This window comes from Gossypium hirsutum, chromosome A03 (assembly GCF_007990345.1).
Source record: "Gossypium hirsutum isolate 1008001.06 chromosome A03, Gossypium_hirsutum_v2.1, whole genome shotgun sequence".
NCBI classification, from domain to species: domain Eukaryota; kingdom Viridiplantae; phylum Streptophyta; class Magnoliopsida; order Malvales; family Malvaceae; genus Gossypium; species Gossypium hirsutum.
The window spans coordinates 106,324,490-106,338,758 of NC_053426.1; positions in this window are offsets into that span (position 1 = coordinate 106,324,490).

Below are 14,269 nucleotides of genomic sequence, written 5' to 3' on the forward strand. Positions count from 1 at the left end.
TATTTGGATTATATTTTAACACCTAAATTTATTGGTAGGCTGAACTAAGTATTTGATTGATAAAATATTGATTTTTGAGGACTCAATTAGAATGTTTCAAAGATTATGAATCAATTTAGAATCTAAGTGATAGTTCAAGGACATTTAATGCAATTAACCCTTTAAGTATTAGTATTTATATATGTATCTATATTATATATAATTTGTTTGACCAAGTTGGTTTCACGAGTTGACTTACACATTTACAAAATACCGTCTCAATTCATCAGATCTAAGATGTGATATGGTTCCAAAGAATGAACTGAGCAATTCCAATAAGATTTCATTCTTGAACAAAAATCTATTTTCTGATTTATTTCATCTATTCGTGACCAGAGTGTGCTAGAGGGTGATACATGTTACACTACGATTTTGAATCAGAAGAGAGATTTCAAGAAATGAAAGATCTATTCACTCTACCAATAACCGAACTAGATCTAGTGTTGATAGCAAGCTAATTTTGTGTGTTTAATGTACTTTTTTGAGTTTTTCAATGAATGATGGCACTAGCAAGCCAAGAAGACAAGAATAACCTATGAAGCAGGCATCAGTCATGGGCTCCCCCTTAATTTTTTTTCGGTTTTTTTTGTTTCACCTATTTCTTTTAAATTCTCAGTGATGCCGCTTGACACATACACCCATTAAAAATTGTTTTTTTCTAATTTATTTTAACTGACACAATTTAGAAAAAAATATTGACTGGTGCCACCTAACACACCGACAACATCCATTAGAAAAATATTTTTTTCTTTCTTTATTGTCCATCGTGAATACCCTTATTTTTCACAAGTATTTCTAAAAATACATACAAGTGTCGCCTGACATAGTGGCAGTACAATTATTTTTTAAATATGATGATTGGATGATGATTAAGGGGAAAAGGGGATAGTATCACCGACAAATACTATTAAAACAACCTATTTTTATAATTAAATTTTCTCTGACCTATTTTCGTAATTAATTATTTTTGTATATTTATTTCTATAAAAATAAAAACCTGAAAATGGAAGGTGTGAACTTAAGGAAAGATTAGATAAACAACTCATGGTTCAATAGGCAATAAGATGTTGGGCATAAAAGTATTAAAATGGGCAAATTGTCGGCTTTCAATTTGAAAATCTAATATCAAATTAATTTGGACGTTTGATTATCCCAAAAATTTAATCTGATTGAAAAATAATTAACTATTGTTTTAATTTCCAGTCTATATAAATTTGTAAATACCAAATTTGTCGAGATATAAAATTTTGTAATTTATGATCTAGGTAAACACGAAGGTAATATATATTTTATATATTATAATTTAAGTTTGTTGTTTTCACGACTGAAGTGAAATAAATGTACTGAGAAAATTACTAAATGATTAAAGTTTAAAAAAAAAAATCATATATTAGAAGGCTTATATAAGTAATTTAATTTATGCATAAAGACAATTTCAGCGTCTACCATTTACTTTATTTGTCACTTGGGCCTATATTGGTCATAAACTTTTAAATTTTAGTTAAATTAATTTTTTTATGGAAATTTTGATTGAATTATTACAATTTTAACGGTAATAATGTGATAGTCCACACGACAGTTCATGAGTACATAAAATTTAAAAGAATACTATTAGGATATTATTATGAGCTATTATCTTTTAAGAATATCTAAATATATTGTATATCTTTTAGGCATATATTTAATACTATCCGAGAGGAGGGGGAGGAATAAGGCTAGAAAGAAGTTCCCCAACGACAACAAACTTGACTTTAATACTATGACAAGAATAGAGTAATCCCTTTTAATCTTATTAATAAACCTCAAGAGTATACATAATATTTATACTGCAGTAGCCACGTATGAATATGAAAAGATATATAACATATTCCTAAAAGATATATAATATTTATGTTCCTAAAAGATAATATCCCATAATAATATCATAACACCCTCCTTAAGTTGGAGCATGCAGGTCATAAATGCCCAATTTGCTAAGAAGGTATTCAAATTGTAGTTCACCAAGTGCCTTTGTAAAAAAGACAGCCAATTGAACGAAGGTCGGGACATAAGTAGGTGCAATCAACCCATCCTGGATTGATCCCTAATAAATTGACAATCCACTTCAATTATAATATGCAACGCAAATTAACTATTGCATCCCGAACAAAGTGACAATACACTTTAATTGCATCATGCAATGCAGATTAATTATTGCATATTTAAATATTCCTAAAATCCTAATAAATACATAAAAATTAATATATATTTTTAAAAAACCATATATGTTCTTGACATTTAAAAAAAAAACCTTATCCACGTAAACAATAAAGTATATGAGAACTATCATGTAGATTGTAATTTCAATGCCATTAAAATTTTAATAATTCAATTAACTTTTTTATAAAAATTAAACTACTTAACTAAAATTTGAAGGTTGAAGGTTAAAGTGATCTTAAGAAAAATTAAAAGTTAAAATGAAAAAAAAAAGAGTAAATTTGAGAAACTAAATTTATTATTATGCCTTTAAATTATTTTGAACAATAAAATATATATTTCCCTTCTCCCTTTTCAGGATTTAAACTTAATTGCATATCATTTCAAAATCTCAATTTGACCCACACAATCAAAGTTTAATTAATAATAATATTTACATTTTTATCACTTTCTCAATAATTATTATTTCTTCAAAAAAATAATTGCTTAAATATTTTTATATTTTCTTTCTTTCTTTCACCCACATAGCAGGTGTACTTAGGGCTAGTTTATATTATAAGACTTATTTATCAAGGAAAAAAATTAAAAAGTTCGTGGTCTAGATTTTAAATTTGTCACAAACTTAAAAATGTTTTAATCGAATTATCAAATTATCACTATCGAATCAATTAAGTCCTTTCACTAACTTAACCGTTAGCTTCGACATTAAATGTCAACTCAAAGCTAATATAAAACATATTTAAAATGTGAATTAAACATATGTATTCTTACTACATGGACAACTTAAAATATAATGTGCTTAAAATAAAATAAAAAAAAGAAAGATATGGCTTTCCTAAATTTATTAGCATTGCTTTTTTTAATACATTATATCTAAGCTACCCATGCCATAAGTATATACACTTTTATTATTGGGTCAACATGAAGTTTAGAAATTAATTTAAAAATGATAATTTAGAAAGATTTAGGCTTTGTATAGTACAATGGAAAGAAAATTAGAAGGATGAAAAATAAAAGGATGGAAAACATTTTTTTCGTAAGTGTGCTTCATAAGAGAGATGAAAAATGGAAAGAAAAAGTATTTTCTTTTCATATTTTGCTCGGTAGAGTTGAAAAATAGAAAGAAAAAAATAAAATATTTGAAAATGCATAAGTTTGAGCTAACATACACATCTCTCTCATTTTCTCTCCCTCTAATCAAATTATTTCAATTTGAAATGATTAATTTTTATTCATTAATTAGGATAAAAAAGATCCTTCCTCTTATTTTTCTTTCCTCTCACTTTTTTTTTTCTTACCAAGCACATTAGCACACTCAATTTATTTTCTTTTCACTTTTTCACTCCCTCCTCCTATCTCTCCACCTTTCCACTCAACCAAACACACCTTTAATGAACTAACTCTAAAATGTTACGAGTACTAGAAGGTTAATTTTCACCATTTTATATACCTAGATTCATGAATGAGGAAAGAGAAATCTTAGTTTGCACTTATTAAGAAACTAGTTCAAATAGAAAAAATGCAAGGCAAGTTTGGATAAAGAAAATTATTTAGAAAATATATTGTTGAAGGAGGCATAAATGATGAGACCAACCGTTTAGGTTCCTCCATTGTTATACTTAGGCCAAGAAAATTAAGTAATTTTTTGTTGAAATAACTCAATCCTCACCTAGTTTGGAAATGGCTTTATTTATTTAAATATAAAAAGCCATGGAAAATCAGTGGCACAAAGGACGACTGAAAATAGACTGAAATAAACTTCTTTGTGGTGGTAGCTTTAGAAGCATATGTAGTTGATACCATAATATAAAGGGCAGAACCCGAGCCCTGCCTCCTTGTTCACAAATTAATTGGAAAAAAAGAGTTGCAGGAGATTCTTGTATAGTTATGGAAAGCATTAGGAATTTAGGATCACATGGCCACTCTGTAGCATGTTGATCGATTACTGTAACAGCCTAATTTTCAGTGGTATCGGGAATAGAGATTTGAGATCACTAAATCTGACGGGTGAGTTGAAAATTTAATAAATTAATATCTATGAGTCAAATGTCAATATAAAAGCATTTTTGAATTAGTGAATTTGGTGATTTAAAAGAATTAATTAGTTAAATTGGGTCGAGAATGAGGTATCGAGACCTCGACTTCATAAATCGAGCCATAAATATTTTTAGAAATATTTATGGAGTGTTGGTGAGGTAGTAATAAAATTTAGTCAGAAAATTTTTACGTTTAGGTGGTTAATTAAATAAAAAGGACTAAATTGAAAAGGGTGTAAAAGTTGCTAAAAGGATTAAATAGCTCAATTTTCAAATGAGGGAGGACCTAAAGTGCAAATAAGCCCAAAGGAGATATTTTGGGCGGGAATAGCTGAGAAAAATCAGGAAATGGGTGAAATAAGGGCAAAATTGGAAAATTGACAAAATTGGCTAAATAAAAATGGGACTAAATTGGAATATCTAGAATTCTCTTCATTTCTCTTCATATTCATTAGCTGAAAAACAGCCATGGAGGAGGGTTCAAGCTGGTTTTCATACTCTAGCTTCATGTAAGTTTAATTCTTGCTTTCTCCTTGACATTTTTATGTTTTTGGACTTTTACAATTGGGTCCAACTTACTATTTCATTAGTTTTTGATTCCATGTCTAATTTTTGAAGTTTTTATGGATGAGTTCTGGAATTATATGATGATTTGGCATGGAATTAGAGCTTTAAATTGTTTATATTCTGATTTTATTGAAAGAATTGAATAGAAAGTGAATGTTTGGGACCTAATTGTAAAAGAGTTTGAAGTTAGAGTTTTATGTAGAAATTCTGAATTTCAATAGTTATGAAATAACTTATAATGTCTAGAAAAAGTATTAATTGATAAAATTATCTTAATTGAGGGGTTAATTGAGCTAGGACTGAATTGTATGAATTGTGAAATTTGGGGTAAAATGGAAATCAACATTTTGCACTAAAACTGTTTTGTGTAGCAGCAGTAGTTTAAATTTGAAAAATCACCAAAAATTTTAGAAATCGAATTAGAGGATGAATAAAATATGAAATTAAATCTTATTGAGTCTAGTTTCTTATAAAAGAAATTATGTAAGCAATGGAATTGTAAATCATGAGATACAATAACTTTTGTGAGACAAGGTCAGAATGATTTCGGGTTCCCCTGTTCTGAATTTGGAAAATCATAAAAAATTGTATAAAAATAATTAGAGGCTTAAATTTATATGTTTAGAATCCTGAATGAGTCTATTTTCAATAGAAACAAATGAGGACATCACTCGAATCTTGTACGAGAAGATAATTAATTTTTAGTGAAGAAGGGTCGGAACTGTTTAGACAGCAGAACAGGGGAGACTTCAATTAATAAACTGTATTAATTGGCCCAACTAAAAATTATGAAATTTTTATGGTAAGAATACATATGAGTCTAGTTTCTGGGAAAATTTATGGATCTTAATTTGGAGTTCTGTAGCTCAAGATAAAAATAATTTAGTGACTATGACACAGATGGACAGCTTGAATATTCACATAAGTAGATAGTGAAAATTATGGATAATGTTACCTACAAGTGTGTTGTTTATACTAAGGATGTGGATGGAGAGGAGGAGGAGGAAAATATACAAAAAATATGAATGACTCGTGTATAAATTGATCACATGCCCGATCATAATCGATAAGTGTTGGATTAGAAATGATATAATGTTTTATTTGGTATATTTATTATGAAATTATGATTATCGTTATAATACAAAAATTGAACTTGTGAGTTTATATGGCTAAATTTTAGTGATTATTTGTTAATTTTATGAATTTCATGATGTGCTATTTCATATGTATTGATGATAAAATCATGAATAATGTAAAAGCAAGAAAATTGAATAAATGATCAAATTGAGCATTTCAATTCAGTGACAAGATGAATTGAAGGAAAAGACCATGGTTGAACCATGGCAACAAGTGATAAGTGATAGCTTCGGCTACACTTATCTGATCAAGGAAAAGTGAAAGTGATAAGTGATAGCTTCGGCTACACTTATCTGGGCTACACTTATCTGATCAAGGAAAAGTGAAAGTATAAGTGATAGCTTCGGCTACATTTATCTGATCAATGACAAATGACAAGTGAAAAGTGGTAGCTTTAGCTACCTGATCAGTGAAAAGTGGTAGCTTCTGCTACCTGATCAGTGAAAAGTGGTAGTTCCGGCTAACTGATCAGTGAAAAGTGGTAGCTCCGGCTACCTGATCAGTGAAAAATGGTAGCTCCGGCTACCTGATCAGTGAATAGTGGTAGCTTCGGCTACAAGTGACAAGTGACAAGTGATTTCCGTATAAGACCATATTTGGGATATGGCATCAGTGTGATATATGCTACTGTATAAGACCATATCTAGGATATGGCATCAGTGAGATATGTGATTCACGTAAGACCATAGCTGGGCTATGGCATCGATATATGAATATGTGTAAGACCATAGCTGGGCTATGGCATCATTATGTGAAAATGTGTAAGACCATAGTTGAACTATGGCATCGAGAAAACGAAGTACTCAATTTCGTAAGACGTTCACTAATTTGACAAAGTTTGGTAAATGTTACATGGAATTATGTGATACAAGGAAGTATGAGTTGATAAGATACGAGTATAGAACTTGGTTGATAAATGAATTCATTTGTGATTATATAATTGTTCATCTTGAATGTACTGTCCATATGTATTGATAATTCAAATGTTTTAATGAATAAAATTCCGAAATGGACTAAATTGAACACGAGACAAAAAATTATGAAATTGAACTCGAAATTCATGAAAATGACGGTTATTGATATATGGAGACATGAGACATTGATATATGAATATAGAAAATGTTTGATAAATGTGTTTATTCATAATTATAGAATTATATACCTTATGTGTACTATTTGCATAAAGATGATATTTCAAATACTTTGGTTATTTAAGCTTAAATATGAAATAGTCTTAAATCAAAATAAGTTGTTATGAAAATATATTTAGATTACAGAGATATGGCTGATATATGTTGTATGATTACATAACGTGAAATTGTGTATATATATGAGAAATTGAATGAGAATTAAGCCTATACACGTTTCTTGTTATTTATATGAAGTGTACGACTGACAAGGGTGATGAAGTTATAAATAGAGAGTTACACGGGTTGAAAACATGAGCGTGTGACTCTCCAAAGTGTGAAAATTTTCTAAGTGTTGCAAAAGTTTCATATGTTTACAGTTTGGTCCCGAACCACCCTGAATGTATGTTTTGGGCCCCGTAGGCCCATATAAGGGACGTTAAACATATGTATGAAAGTTTTTAATTTAGAAAAAATTTTATGGCTGATTTTTTTACATGATTGATCATATTAAATTTGGTAATGCCTCGTACCCTATTCTAAGCTTGGAATACGGATAGGAGGTGTTACAATTATTTTGGTAATGATGCGAGAGGTTTCCACTCTCAGCTACATGCACCACTGTAATTCAAGGGAAAAAAAAGATCACCTGTGAAAAGTAATCACAAATTTATTCGTATAATGGAAACTAAGACTTCAAACACTAATTGGGGTATTACCATATGGATCCAGGGAGGCCTCCGGAGGTCCCTTTTTGGAATTTTTAAAATTTTGAATTATATATAAATTATCATGTATTTTAAATTTGGTGTCTATATTGTATAACATTTGCCTCCCTTGGTCAAATTGTACTTCATATAATTCGCCCCCATAAGCCATAAGGTTATACTTTATATTAACAAAGTATTTTTCAATTTTTAATTATATAACTTTAATAATAATCATCAAATATTAATATATGATGAGTCTTGAAAAACTAAACTTAGAGGCCCAATATAGACTTTAAAGTCAAATTCCAGAATGAATTGATTTGACCTAATACTAAATGCGATGTTGCTGGTGTCATCAACTAAAATATTTCTGCAGAAATTCAGAGAACATGGGTGGGATCCTTTGTTTGAGAAAGTGAAGTTATTTTGTAAAGATTGTAGAAAGCTCGATTTGTCCGGGCCCATACAGATACAAAAACAAAACAAAAAATAAATAAATAAAATGAACTAAACCAAAATAAAAATAAGATCAGTCCATATTACAAAACAGCCCAAAGTAAAATTATGACCCAAATTACAAGGGTTCAATAGCCCAACAACTAACATAACCCGAGACCCAATTACATTGGCCCAAATGGCCCAAAGCTCAAACCATTCTTAGGAAACCCTAGGGTTTCCAATCTCATGCGCAGCCCCCAGCCCCTGTGCAACCACAGCCACGACCGCCTCGCCACGTACCTTCTCCGTACCTACATAAATGGACAGCAACAACAATAGAAAAGAACAAAAAACAACAGAGCAAAAATATTGTATTTTTATTATTTTTCTTATTCGGCTATAAAGCCATTTTTCATTTTGATTGTAACTTCTTCTATACACACGAATATCAATCAAAGAACCAAATAGAAATTTCAGGAGGTGATTTCTCTAAATTTTCTTGCTTTTAATCTTGGGTTCTTTTTTTATTTTCATTCTTTTTACATACAAAAAACATAAAGAGAAAAAGAACTAACCTAAATCGGTCGATTTACTCACCGTTTGAGGCCACGCCAGAAAAGGAGAGGAAATGAGACGTTTCTTTGTTGCTCTGCCGGATTTGGCCCCTTTTTTCGGGGTTTTGGCCTCGGACCCTTGCTCCACACGTGAAAGGGTTGAAAAGGGATTAATTTTTGGAACTCCGGCCGTCGTGTACGGTGGCGAATGAGCGATGGCCCGGTAACCGAAGTTTAGTCGAAAGGGGAGAGGCTAAGAGAGAACTTTAAGTTTTTTTTGAAACTCAAGCAGAAATGATTTTTTTAAAAAAAAATTGGTTTATATAAGAGTTACAAAACGGCGCCGTTCAGGGCCGAATTATAGACGTCTAAACGACGTCGTTTTAGCCCCCAGGATCCGCACGTCGACCCGACCCGCCAGGGGATCAGTGCATTTTCAACGTTTGGGTTATTTATGCGACGAGTCCCTCCGCTTTTCACCTTTGTTTAATTTAATCCTATTCTTTTCTTTTACTTTTTTAATTTTGCTCCATGACTTATGCCTTTGATTCATTTGGGTCCGCATCAAAACGATGCATTTTGAAGGGCTTGGGATATTTCCCAGTCAGTCCCTCTCTTTTTTGCGCGCGTGTATTCGAATCCTTATTTGCTTTTCATCAATTTTTGCATTTTATAATTTGTACCCCATATTTAATTTTGATTGCAATTTAATCCTTAACCTTTTATAATTTCAATTTCTTCACTCTTTTTTATGTTTAAAAAAAAGAAACTGCTTATTTAATATTTCATTTATTCATTTATTTATTTCTACATTTATTTATCTGCTTTTTACTTATATATATTATTTATTATTACTATTATTTTTTTCATATTATTATTTATATTGTTGTTGTTATTATTATTATTATTCCTGATTTTATTATTATTAATGTATTATTATTATTCTTCATTTTTTTATTTATTATTTTCTATTATTATTTTTATTTTTTACTATTATTATTTATTATCAATATTATTATTATCATTGCTATTTTTATTTTTATTACTATTATTATTATTATTATTACTATTATCCTTATTAACATATTATTATTATTATTATTTTCTACTTTATTATTATAGTATTATTACTATTATTGTCATCATATTATTAAACTAATTAATTTTATATTGTTATTATGACATTAAATATTTTCTTTTCGTATTTATTATTATTATTATTATTATCATTATTATTATTATTATTTATTACATTTTTATTATTATTACCCTTTTATTTTATTTTATATTTTTCTCTTATTTATTTGCTTATTTTCAAACTTTTCTCTTATCTTATTATTTAAAATTTTTATTAATTTTCATTTATTCACTTATTGTCTCTTATTAGCCTTTTATACACTTATCTATTTTATTGATTATTCTTTTCGCTCTTGCTATTGTTGTTTATATCATCGCGTTTATTACCCTATTATGCATATGTATACTACGAATTTGTGTTACATTAACCCTTACCCAAATGCGTAAAAAAGGAATTTTCAAAAATAAGGCAATGTTTCAAATTTTGGAAATATGAGAAAATCATACCCTAACTTACGGGGTTTCAATTTTTCTCGTTAAACCTAAATAGCCAAATATCCTTTCAAATTTCAAAATATATGAATTTTAAATAAAAATAAAGGCAATATTTCATGTTTGGGAATTCGAGATATCATGCCCTAATGTATTGGGTTTCGATTTTTCTTGTTTGACCCAAATGATCGAATATCATTTTAAAATTAAAACGCATGAATTTTGAAAATCAAAGACAAGCTTATTCTCGAGAGTTTAAAATGTCGTGTCCTAACGTACTAGATGTGACATTTTATTACTTCGGGACAAGAAGGTCTTTAACATCCCTTTCGATTTATCCAAGCATTTTTGTTTAACTAACATTAATAAAAAGAGAGGATCGTATTTTAAATTCTTTTCGAGTTTTCAACTTTCGACGTTTAGACATTGATTAATCAATTAGGTACCAATTTTGGGCGTTACGAGGGTGCTAATCCTTCCTCGTACGTAAGCGACTCCCGAACTTGTTTTCTCAAATTTTGTAGACCAAAATTGTTATTTTAGTAAATCAAAATGTTTTATTAAAACGATCGATCATGAGGTGACCTGATCACACCTCATCAAAAAAGATTGGTGGTGACTCCCTTTTCATTTTCAAAATAAAATGTCGACCTCGTTTTTCAAACACAAAACAAAGAGGTTTCGACAGCTTGGCGACTCTGCTGGGGAATACTAATAAGAGAGTCAAGCCATAATTTGATTAATTTTTGTCTTTTCATCGAAAATTGAAAATTCGGTTTAAAATACGATCCTTTCACTGCATTTCATCCCTCATTTTTGTGGTCTTGGTCAAAACATTTGCTTTATTGGTTCGAGTCTTTAGATGTATTCGCATATTGTATTGCATGATCATTCGATCTACCCTTTTAAGTGGGAGTGAGAAACTATTCCTTCGTGAGGTCTTCGCTTTCGCGTAGGATAGTGGATCGCTTTCGGGATACATCCGTACCTATTTCTTCGTGAGATTTTCATCTCTATATAGCCATAGGGAAATGTATTCCCCTGAACTGAACTCGGTCCGTATAAGCTTATAATAGGTGAGGATCGAGGAATCTGCTAGTTCAGATACCTTTTTCTTTAAAACCAAACCACATATAGTGAGCCTTAGGAGCCCACCCTAGGTAGAACCACCAACCCCTAGAGGTCACCCGAATAGGTGCTCTATTTGTTGTTTATTTCTTCTGTACTAACGTGTTTTGTTTTGTTTATGATTGCATTGCATTGCATCGTCATAGAAAAGAGGTGTTGATTCATGTTTAGTTGCTAAATAGAGAGCTTGTCATGAAAAATAGATTTCTTGATGAAGTGGAATATAATACGGTCGTCCGAATATGGTCCGAGTAAACACAACGAGAGAAGGCTGATAGTCTGTAGCGGAATATATGACTATGTTTCACTGCCCGAGGATTCAAGCTGACAAAGATTATTCGAGAGTCGTCAACATTTTTAAAGAAGCTAACAAGCCTTACGGGGATGCGTGAGCAATGGATCACAACCTGGATCAAAGCAAAAAAGAGCTAGTAGAGGCGTCCATTGGGAAGTTCGCGAGATTTGATCTTAACATCCGGATATGAAGGGATCGATGTCTTCGCCTAGAGTATGAGGGCAAGGCCGTATATATTTCCGCTTTATGTAAAGAGATTTGTTATCTAGAAAATTTGTTCTAACAGAATTGAATCAGAATCAACGTCTCTTTTTGCACTCATTTCATGCATCTGCATTGCATTTCATCATATGCATTAAATGTCACAAATGAGCCTTAATTAGTTAAAAACTATTTCAGTTAATCTGGAAACCGACAAAAACCTACCAAGCACTCATCGTTACGGAACTTGAAGAAAAACTAAAGCGATGGATAAAAGACTAGAAAGGTTGGAACAAATGCAGAAGGAGATGCAAGCACAAATGCAAGAGCAATTGGCTAAAATCCAGCAGGATATGAGGGATCAAATGCTGGAATCACAAAGAAACATGATGAACCAGCTAACATAACTATTGACCAGTGGGCCAGACAAAAGGAAAGGGTCCTATGGTCAATATTGGGGATGATAATGAAGATCCTCTCTACCCCCTTGGTTTCACCCCGACAAATGCTTAACGCAACCCGAGATGTACACGCGAAGGCCATCCGTTACAATTAGGCCCCAACAATTTCAGGCCGGTGCCTCGACGCCAATCAACTATCAAGCAGGCTCAGGCTTTAATCCAGGGGACAACCCAATTAATTCTGTAGTCCCTGATCTGGATGAAATGGTAGAAGCCGGAAGAGCGAGAGTGGAGCTCCCTAAACAATTAGAAAACCGATGCAGGTGGTTAAAGGAGAAGTTCAAAGCGATGGAGAGTGTTAACTATCACTATGGGATAGATGCTAAAGATTTGAGCTTGGTTCCAGACCTGGTACTTCCCCCCAAGTTCAAGACTCTTGAGTTCGAGAAGTATAACAGGACTAGCTACCCTGAAGCTCATATTACCATGTTTTGTAGACGGATGACTGGGCACGTCAACAATGATCAGCTATTGATTCACTACTTCCAGGACAGTCTGGTTGGGGCAGCATCCAAATGGTACAACCAATTGAGCCGTACTAAGATCAACTCATGGAAAGACCTAGCTTAAGCTTTCATGAAACAGTGTAGTCACGTCACGGATATGACCCCGGACAGGATTATCTTGCAGAACATGGAAAAGAAACCGAATGAGAGCTTCCGCTAATACGCCTAAAGGTGGAGGGAGGTTGCAATACAAGTCCAGCGACCTCTCCTAGAAAAAGAGACCACCATGCTATTCATCAATACTTTAAACGCTCCATTCATCACTCATAAGTTAGGGAGCGCCACTAAAAGCTTCTCAAATATAGTGATGACTGGCGAAATGATTGAGAACGCGATAAGAAGATGCAAAATAGAGACAAGGGATAGTACCAAGAGGTTAGCCCCAAGGAAAAGGGAGAATGAGGTGAACAACCCGAGCACATACAGCAAAGGTCATTCCAAGTCACTTATTGTAAACCAACTGAAGACGGTAACTGTTAACCACCAGAACACCCCAAGACAAGAAGCCGATACAAAGACAAATACTGAAAGGATACGGTTCACACCTATACCTATGATGTATAGGGAGCTATATCAAAACCTATTCGATGCGCATGTGGTGTCCCCTTTTTACCTAGAACCAATCAACCTCCTTTTCCTAAATGGTACGACGCAAATGCTCAGTGCGAGTACCATACTTTTTTAAAAAATATTAAATTAATTTATTTGATAAGAAAAAAAAATTTATTCAAGAAGAATTGTTACTTTTTTACGTTTAAAAAAAAGCGTTCGGATTCTAATATTACCGATTACAACTACAGTGGCCCAAACCAAAAAACAAACGGATTAGCATGCCTATCTCCCATTAGGGGAGGTTGTACCACCGCAAGGGCCCCAAAATTAGGTAATAGATGTCGAGAAAGACGAGCCAATCCATCACGCATGATCACATCAAAACCTTAATCTCTTCTGTTTCGACAGCAAACCAATGAGGCAGTAAGTACAAGTGACTCTAGAAGCATTCCAAACAAAAAAACTCGAATAGCAGAAGAAAATGCCCCCAAAAGGATTCTTGGGTCCCTTTAATTTGGTGTAATTTCTTATAAGACCCTTGAAATATTATAAAATCCTATTAAGAAATAAGAAAAATTTATATTCGCAACCTAATTTTTTACTTATCTTAAACTACATTGTAAAGTGTGTAATTGGAAGTTTGCTATTATAATTTTGTAAACAATTTTTGTAACACCTTCTACCCGTATCCGTTGCCGGAATAGGGTACGAGACATTACCAGAGTTTACTGAGCATTTTCAGATAATTCTGAA